The 9,538-nt window shown below is 45.8% G+C and overlaps 1 non-coding gene across 1 annotated transcript; it reads right to left on the bottom strand.

Annotated features, from left to right (window-relative positions):
• Positions 1 to 400: 400 nt before the first annotated feature.
• Positions 401 to 477, bottom strand: Trnas-cga (transfer RNA serine (anticodon CGA)). Its single transcript has one exon. It is a non-coding gene; the product is annotated as a tRNA-Ser (tRNA).
• Positions 478 to 9,538: the final 9,061 nt, after the last annotated feature.

The following is a 9,538-nucleotide window of genomic DNA, read 5'->3' as shown; positions in this document are numbered from 1 at the left end:
CACATAAGGCAGTTAAACTCTGAACACGGGCTATTTTCTGGGCTACTATGCGGATGAATTCTTGGTATTAATACCTGTTTAACATTCTGTACCTTCAAGAAAAGTTTCGAATTAGCACTGAGGAAGTAGGACGTATTGTCAGACGACATTTGTCAAATAATCATTAAGTAATTTTGGTATAATAGGAGCTGTTGTAGTGGTTCTTGTGGGGTACAACTTTCAGTACATCGAGAAAACGTTATAGACTGCTACCAAATGTTTAACTCTATCACAAGATGTTGGGTGGGGACCATTGACATCAACTGATGTGAGCTCGAGGGGTTATGTGAGTATTATGGGATGCAGTGCAATCTTTGCGGAAACTTTCACATGTTTGAAACTTCCTGGCAGATTAAAACTATGTGCCGGGCCGAGACTCGAACTCGGGACCTTTGCCTTTCGAGGGCAAGTGCTCTACCAACTGAGCTACCAAAGCACGACCCAGGCCCTGTCCTCACAGCTTTAATTCTGCCAGTACCTCGTCTCCTACCTTCCAAACTTAGCAGAAACTCTTCTGCGAACCTTGCAGAACTGGCACTCCTGAAAGGAAGGATATGGCTTAGCCTTAGCCTGGGGGATGTTTCCAGAATGAGATTTTCACTCTGCACCGGAGTGTGCGCTGATATGAAACTTCCTGGCAGACTAAAACAGTGTGCGGGGCTGAGCCTCGAATTGGTCGACCCACATAGCTTCACCTATCCGCAGTCGCCATCCATTCCCCCCTACTCTCTACTTTGAGATTCCCACAGGAGGTCGAACTTGATTGTAAATTCTTTGTCTTTCCGTTTTCTGTCTCCCGCCCTTCCACATTCAATTTACATAATATGTATCACAGTTGCAGGTTTTGGGTGGTGTCTGTTCTTTCGGAGATGTCTGAAAGTACAGACATCACGCATTCATGTAACTGATTCACTTCAATGGGCTATGAATCCACCACCTTCAGTGCGGATGCACAACCACATTAGATCTCTTGCTGAAACCTCAATATGTTAGGCCTACTGCTGGAATCTCAAAATGGCGAGCAAGAGAAATATGGATGGGGACTTTAGATATGTTGCAGTAGGTAGGAGTGAGAGTCGCCCAAGGGGCATGCCGCTACAGCACACAAAAATAACGATAACCACTGTGTCTGGGTGGTGCAGTAATTAAAGCAACTGCCTAGTAAGCAGGAGATCGTGAGTTCTAATCCCAGTCCGACACACATTTTCACTCATAGGCGCTTACTCGACATAAAGTCCCAATGCAGATGACATCGTGAATTCCTTCTCTTTCCTTTCATTTCTCCCCCTCCCTTCACCTTCTATTTACATAATATTTAAACATTTCCTGCCTCTTCTCCTGGTCTGGTTTTAAATGCTCCCCAATTCCTAATCGTTATTTCCAACATGCACCTTTCTCTTAATCAGTATACAGCCCTTGTTTTCCCGATATTTTATGCATTGCCTTACCGATGTAAGCTGGAACCCATTGTACACACGTGTAACTTATAGACTTTCCGCGGGCAACACAAAGCACGTGGCAAAGCCACCAATGCTGCCCTTCTCAGAAAGAGGGTGGCGCCCAAGGTAACAAATGCATCCAGAAACGATCTCTGGGCCCCAGTCGTACACAGTCACTTGAAGTTGTTAGATACGTCGCTTCGTGAGTAGCTGGAATGCAAAAGTTACTCTCTTAGCACACGGCTGAGTCCACATCATCTTGGAAGCAAACAATGTACAGATCACATAGCTGTCCAGTTACATAAGTGATGATCGGGAGCTTGCAGCAAATACAATAGTTGATCTCGTGAAGTCACACACTAATGCTTCGCTCGCATTCAGCACCGTGATATCAGTAATGTAGTAAGCTTCAACATACCCCTGTTTCTGCTAACGCATTTCGATTCCCGTGACTTTCATTTCATATTTTCGAGGTTCTGTTTCGCAATTAGCTCCAACCACGACCCCCTCCCATCTCACTCTTTCTCTCTCTTTTCCATTTAACATGTTTAACTTCACACAAGCCTGTTCGAAGGAACATTGCACCGTACTTCTTACAAACACGGGCACTGCAATATTGTGCTTATCCGCCAATACCAGGTTAGTGACTTTCGGTTAAATGTCTCCCATTGCGGGGTTCACAGTTAGTATAGGAGAGCAGATTTGGGTCTGGCCATGAAGCATGCACGGACAGTCCAAAATGGTAAAGGGTGTGGATATGGGTGCAACTTTTTAGCCTAAATTTTTTATTGAGTTAAATTGTTTCTTAGAGAGCCTATTTTTTTAACATTCATTCATATGAAGTGTGCCATAAATAGGTATGCATGCGACAACATGCTTACCAAATTTCCAACAATGATTGCCTATCAAAGTTGGAGGGGTTCAAACGACACATATCGAACGTGCGATAGTAAATCGATTATGGAAGTCTCGTGGCGCGTGTTATGAGTATGTTTCAAGTTGTCACTACAGGAAAGACAAAAGAAAAGCGTTACAGAAGCACTTGTAAATTCAAAGGAGACGACTTACCTTACTCGTCGTCGTTGTTGTCGTCTTGTGACAGTCCGTGTGATGTATAAGCTACAAGGGAAATTCCTTTTTTCCAGTAGCCAAGGTAAACTCTGCCAATATCGCGTAGGAATATCGGCAGGGTGTCGCATGCGTCGACTTTCCCCTGCAAACGCAAGTTGTGGAAGTATAGGTACTGGAACAAATACAGTCCGTCCCTTTGTCCTGGACGCCTTTCTCTTTTTACGATAGACTTGACAGACTTCCATAGCCGTTCTATATTCTGGGTGTGGACACTGGCGTCATTCGAAGAGACGAACACCAGAGAATGGTTCACGAATTCGTGGTCCAACCCTTCAGCTTTCAGTCTTATACGACTGAAATCCGTCTGTGATGACTTTTGTCCCAGGCAGTATGAAGTGTTTTATGAGACCCGCGAAAGTCATCTTGTCTGGGAACGATACCTTCACAACGAAACACTTGCGGGACTCTCTTTCTAACCTACCGAAAACCCAAAAATGATCTACTTCACTTTTAGAATGTCTTCCTCTATGGTTCTTTCATCTAGCAATATGAGATTCGTCTACTTCTACTATTTTATTCGGTCCACCAATTGGCACACTGTCATTTGTCACTATCACGTAAAAGACTTCTCGGCAGAACACGAAATAGTCACACATGGTATTTGCCGATAACCCAGTTTCTGATGCTGTGGCTTGCAACGTGTAATCCCGAATCCAGCACGACACAAGAATTACGCTCGTCTGAATCGATCATTTGAACCACGTATTTTTCCTGATGCTGGTTCGCTTTCCGCAAAGTCCGCAATGAAATTGCAACGGTATCTCAGTGTTGACACTCGTCTTACGAAACTTTACAGACTTCGCAGCACACAGTCGACACAGTCCCTCCTTTCCTCGTCCCGTAGAAGTCCATATTTGCGCCAAAAAGTCAAACATTTGTCTATGCTGGATATGCAAAGTTTTCCATGTCAGACAATCCGCAGAAGAAACGTGAGAAACAACAGACATTACACGCGCTACCAACAGAAACCGTGTGATTAGGGGGGGGGGGGGGGGGGGAGGGAGGGATGTAATGCACACGAACTGAAGAAACGACGGAAAACTGATAAAAATGACGATCACAAATAATTGATCATAAAAAGTGCCAAGAGACTTTCGTAATCGATTTACTATCACATGTTCGATATGTATCGTATGGACCCCTCCACCTTCGATAGGCAATCATTCTTGGAAATTACCGGATGGGCATGAGATACTCATGGCAAGGAATAATGTGTGTGAGCGAGTTACGGTTAGGGTAGCTTGTGGGAGCGAGATGTGAGTTGCATTTTAAAAAGAGCGCCAATATGTTCGCATGCCAATATCTCGCAAAAAAAATTTTTAAAGTGCCGAGGAAGGTAGGATGAGGCAGCTGCTAAACCACTTTTCAGTCACAGTCTTTTAATAAAGAGGAGCAGATTCGCCTTTTTTGTGCTCCGATAGTAGCATTTCTCCGCCGTTGTTAAAGTATGGTAAAACTGAGAATTACTTCATGGGAGTCTGGCGCATCCGAGTGCTCCTCTGCAACCTGTTAGTTCCGGATAGTGTCACAGAGGGCATTAGCATCAACTAAAACACTGTTCTCAAGATTTCTCTGCGTAACATTATTCGTTTACGGTAAACGGCTGAAAGCAAATGCTTGTCTCACGTCTGCATATTTTGCCACTTCGCTTGTTTCTTATACGAAGTATAACGGGAGTGCTTTAAAATGACAAGCAAACGTATTTATACGGATAGAATAAGTTGGAAAAGCACTCCCAGCCGTGCAAAAAAACGCTTCAATTCGCAAGCGGAAGCCAGTTAATCGATACAATTTCGTCAAAATGAGTGTTTCGACACCGGCGGAAAGAAGGCCAACTGTATCGTGCTGGCACTGGCGATTAAAGGTTTGTTCAGCTTCGCTATTAAAAAATACAAATTAAAACTTTAAACGCTTATATTTTCAAAACAACGTTTGCCAAGTTGGCGGGAGATATAACTCATGAATACATATGCAACTACACTACACATTTTTGTAACTTTGGAGTCGGTGTTTCTTTTGCGTGGAATTTTTGCTCTATATTTTAATTTCGATATGTGGTGTTCAATTTTATAACGGCCTATTTGTCGAAAAAAACTGACCTTCACTTCAGAGTTCCGTCATTTTGACAAAAACATTTTTTTACTATCCTTACGTACTACGTTAGCCAATATCGTTAGTTTCAAAGCAGATTTTTTTTTTAATTTTTGTTATAGGTCGACAATTGTGGCTTTCAGAGCTCCCAACAACGGCCCTCACATTCCGCAAAGGCATTTCGTCGACGTCGTGTCGCGTCCTCTGGGTGAAAGATACTTTATTTTAAAAAATTACGAAATACAATATTATGGGTGTTCAATAAAGTTCTAAAGTCAGTTTTGTAATTTTTTATTGAAAAACAAAGTCTTAAATATCGGTTCCAAAATGGAGTGTCATCCTGATCTACCCTCTTAAGGCGAGAAACGAGAAATTCAAGCTCGAGTATCAGTCCGTCACAAATGTTCAATGTCATCATTATATTCCATAGTTTAAGGTTGCCCGTATCCGCTACTGCGAATACATTCCCTGTACTACAGAATGTGTCAGGCACGGAAGGACTGTTGCTTTCTGTGTTAACTATTGCAGAAATAACTAGGCTGTCCTATTCATGAACAGGCAGTCAGGTTTGTTGTTGGTCGTATTTGGCTGAGCCAGAAACGGTAACAGAACAATCCGTTGGCCACTAGCCGCACTGTAGGTATCGACCGCATTTTACTGATTAACTTAAGTTTTCTGAGAGATTTTTCTTTTCTTGCGTTCCTATTCGCAAACGAGCAGCAAAGAAGGAGAAGTTGTTAAGCTGGACAGATGGTTTGGCTGACGACGAAGAGACTGTTAGGATGTCCCATGTGTCAATTTGGCCCAACTCTTGGCCTTCGCAGAATCCGACATTTTTGTAGAGGTCGGTACAGCTACCTAACACAGATAGTTGTGTTAGGTTAACGACCCACGGAGTAGTGTGGTGGGCATCACCAATGTCCCAGTACGCCAAGGTGCTTCTCTTGTGCAACTGACGGCTATCGACGGCACGTTGCATCTCCTCAAACCGAGCACCGCCAGTCTCGCAGCTTCCAACGCTGTTGCAGTAGCACCATATAACACAGACATCAAGGGAAATGACACATGGCAGTCGGCACCAACAGCTGCAGAGACACCTACATACAAGGCAAATACCGTTTTACAACCGGCTGCCGGCCTGTGTGGCCGAGCGGTTCTAGGCGCCTCAGTCTGGAACCACGCTACCGCCACGGTCGCATGGATGTGTTTGATGTCCTTAGGTTAGTTAGGTTTAAGTAGTTCTAAGTTCTAGGGGACTGATGACCTAAGATGTTAAGTCCCATTTTTTTGCAACCGGCTAATGTCAGTAATGACATGCAAGCTCTGTTGGGTCGGTTGGCGGCCGCCTTTGCAGCACAAAATGCAAAATTAATTACCAGAGGGCCAAATTAGATTCCCAGAGGGCAAATTAGATTCTCGGATTGCAGAGTTATGAGCATCATTAGAAACCAGAAGCAGAAAATTAAGTTCATAAATACACTCCTGGAAATGGAAAAAAGAACACATTGACACCGGTGTGTCAGACCCACCATACTTGCTCCGTACACTGCGAGTGGGCTGTACAAGCAATGATCACACGCACGACACAGCGGACACACCAGGAACCGCGGTGTTGGCCGTCGAATGGCGCAAGCTGCGCAGCATTTGTGCACCGCCGCCGTCAGTGTCAGCCAGTTTGCCGTGCCATACGGAGCTCCATCGCAGTCTTTAACACTGGTAGCATGCCGCGACAGCGTGGACGTGAACCGTATGTGCAGTTGACGGACTTTGAGCGAGGGCGTATAGTGGCCATGCGGGAGGCCGGTTGGACGTACCGCCGAATTGCTCAACACGTGGGGCTTGACGTCTCCACAGTACATCGATGTTGTCGCCAGTGGTCGGCGGAAGGTGCACGTGCCCGTCGACCTGGGACTGGACCTCAGCGACGCACGGATGCACGCCAAGACCGTGGGATCCTATGCAGTGCCGTTGGGGGACCGCACCGCCACTTCCCAGCAAGTTAGGGACACTGTTGCTCCTCGGGTATCGGCGAGGACCATTCGCAACCGTCTCCATGAAGCTGGGCTACGGTCCCGCACACCGTTAGGCCGTCTTCCGCCCACGCCCCAACATCGTGCAGCCCGCCTCCAGTGGTGTCGCGACAGGCGTGAATGGAGGGACGAATGAAGACGTGTCGTCTTCAGCGATGAGAGTCGCTTCTGCCTTGGTGCCAATGATGATCGTATGCGTGTTTGGCGCCGTGCAGGTGAGCGCCACAATCAGGACTGCATACGACCGAGGCACACAGGGCCAACACCCGGCATCATGGTGTGGGGAGCGATATCCTACACTGGCCGTACACCTCTGGTGATCTTCGAGGGGACACTGAATAATGCACGGTACATCCAAACCATCATCGAACCCATCGTTCTACCATTCCTAGACCGGCAAGGGAACTTGCTGTTCTAACAGGACAATGCACGTCCGCATGTATCCCGTGCCACCCAACGCGCTCTAGAAGGTGTAAGTCAACTACCCTGGCCAGCTAGATCTCCGGATCTGTCCCCCATTGAGCATGTTTGGGACTGGATGAAGCGTCGTCTCACGCGGTCTGCACGTCCAGCACGAACGCTGGTCCAACTGAGGCGCCAGGTGGAAATGGCATGGCAAGCCGTTCCACAGGACTACATCCAGCATCTCTACGATCGTCTCCATGGGAGAATAGCAGCCTGCATTGCTGCGAAAGGTGGATATACACTGTACTAGTGCCGACATTGTGCATGCTCTGTTGCCTGTGTCTATGTGCCTGTGGTTCTGTCAGTGTGATCATGTGATGTATCTGACCCCAGGAATGTGTCAATATAGTTTCCCCTTCCTGGGACAATGAATTCACGGTGTTCTTATTTCAATTTCCAGGAGTGTAAATACCCAGCTCTATCATTTGTCACGAACTTTTGAAGCTGTGAGCAGTTCATTCACAGAAGTCCATCAGGTACATAATGAGGAATTTACTTGTCGCCTAGAAACTCAGCCTCTGATCTTCAGAAACAGCGAGAGATCCAGGGTAAATACCTTGAGTAAAATGAGGAAGTATGGCGAAATTTGGAAATAAAATTAAGTACTGTACATGAGAAATTTCAAGGAATTGATGAACACATGACTAACACTGCTAACCAAATAAATGGGCAGAAAACTACACACGAGTCGCTGAGCGAAAGAGTGGGAGAGATGAGCACTGTTCTTTCTTGGCACACCAAATGGTTTTCAGCTACAGAGACATGGATAGAGTTAAGAAATGGAAAAACAGAGCAGTTTCAGTCGGATGTTAGCGAAAGGACTGCGGCGCAGTATGCAAAACTAGAGATAAGGCTAGTATATAAGATTAGTGATAAGTTGCAGTGCGGAACGGTTGACTGGCAGAATTCCGGTTCTGAAACAGGAACGCCATTGTTACCAAGTTCTAGGGTTGTGTCCCACCCTCGAGCACTCGCTTCACGTAACAACATCAGTAAGGCAGGGGTGCGCTGGAACAGGTGGCACTAAAAACGGCTTCATTGACGCACCCACGCAAGTGAGGTCAGCTTCAGCCCGCATCCCACGGCAGAACTGTTAAATTTGTTTCCATTGCCGTAGCCACTCCAGGACTGAGGAAAGCAAAACAAGTAGAGTCGTTCAGCACATCAAACAGGGCAACAAAAGTTCCTGTGGGAGTTTCCTCACAAAACTTAGGCAGGGGAGAGCCACTAAAACCAGCATCCCGACCATTTACAGTCTTGGCACCCTCCAGTCCAAATTCGCCTGAAAACTAGGAACAGTTTAGTGGTCTCAGTCCACCTTGTTGATTCTTATAGAATGTTTGTGATTGGTACGAATTCATGCGAGCCTTTGGACAGCGTCTCATCTCTCAGAATAGTTTGTGGTGGTAAATAACGTGTGGGCTTCACACAACTGAGTTGGGAGTCTTTGGCCCTGTACTGAAACTGGGCACATCAGCAAAATATTAAACTCTTTTTAATGACAGACCTGAGATACAGTTCTAATGGCAAGAAGCGCAGCGAAATCTTCCAGTGCAAGGTGTCACCAGTGTAGCCCCTGAAGCCTCCATGGACCCGAGGAGATGATTTCGTTAATCTACCAGTGAATGAAAAGGGCACGGCGACAACTGTCAACTGTTTCCATTATCAGCATCGAGCAGTTCCTCGAAATTTTTGTGGAATTTAAATGACTTTCAAGAAGAAAGGGATCATCGAATGCCTATTCATGAGAGATTAAATAAATAATTGGTCACCAGCTAGCCGTGGTCAAAACCAGAACACATCTGGTCGAGCACATGAACTGTTGAGAGGGAAACAAAGTAGTAACCACCAGCAGTAGAAACAGGACGACAGGAATGTCTTGTCAGTACAATTTTCGTGTAATAGAGGGCGGAAGCACAGAGTTAACCATGTGGTATGCACTCCTGTAGAATAATAGCGTAAGAGCGCCACCAGTGATGACCGCTTCCTTCAGTGGGATCATTCCAGAAAACTAACTGACACAAACCTGTTCACTACTCACATTTGTGTCACTTGGAAAGGTCAGCGGGCTGTAACAACACACCATGAGTCAGCAAACCACGTTGTATGATTCTTCAAGGAATTTGGGAAGCCGATTCAAATCCAAGGTTCGACTAAACACTGGTGATGGGTTGAATACATCCCTCAATTTGAGGAAATTGTGAACAACGTAATTCACAGCTGCACCGGCCTTACCCCGGTCTAAAGATCGTTAGTTATTCCCACGAGAGCAATGGCAAGATATTCGAACCAATCTAGCAATGTTTTTAAGAAAGAGTAGGCAAATGAAAGCTTTGGGGGACG

Source organism: Schistocerca gregaria, chromosome 5 (genome assembly GCF_023897955.1).
Source record: "Schistocerca gregaria isolate iqSchGreg1 chromosome 5, iqSchGreg1.2, whole genome shotgun sequence".
In the NCBI taxonomy this organism is placed as follows: Eukaryota; Metazoa; Arthropoda; class Insecta; order Orthoptera; family Acrididae; genus Schistocerca; species Schistocerca gregaria.
This window is presented reverse-complemented; position numbering and strand designations above follow the sequence as displayed.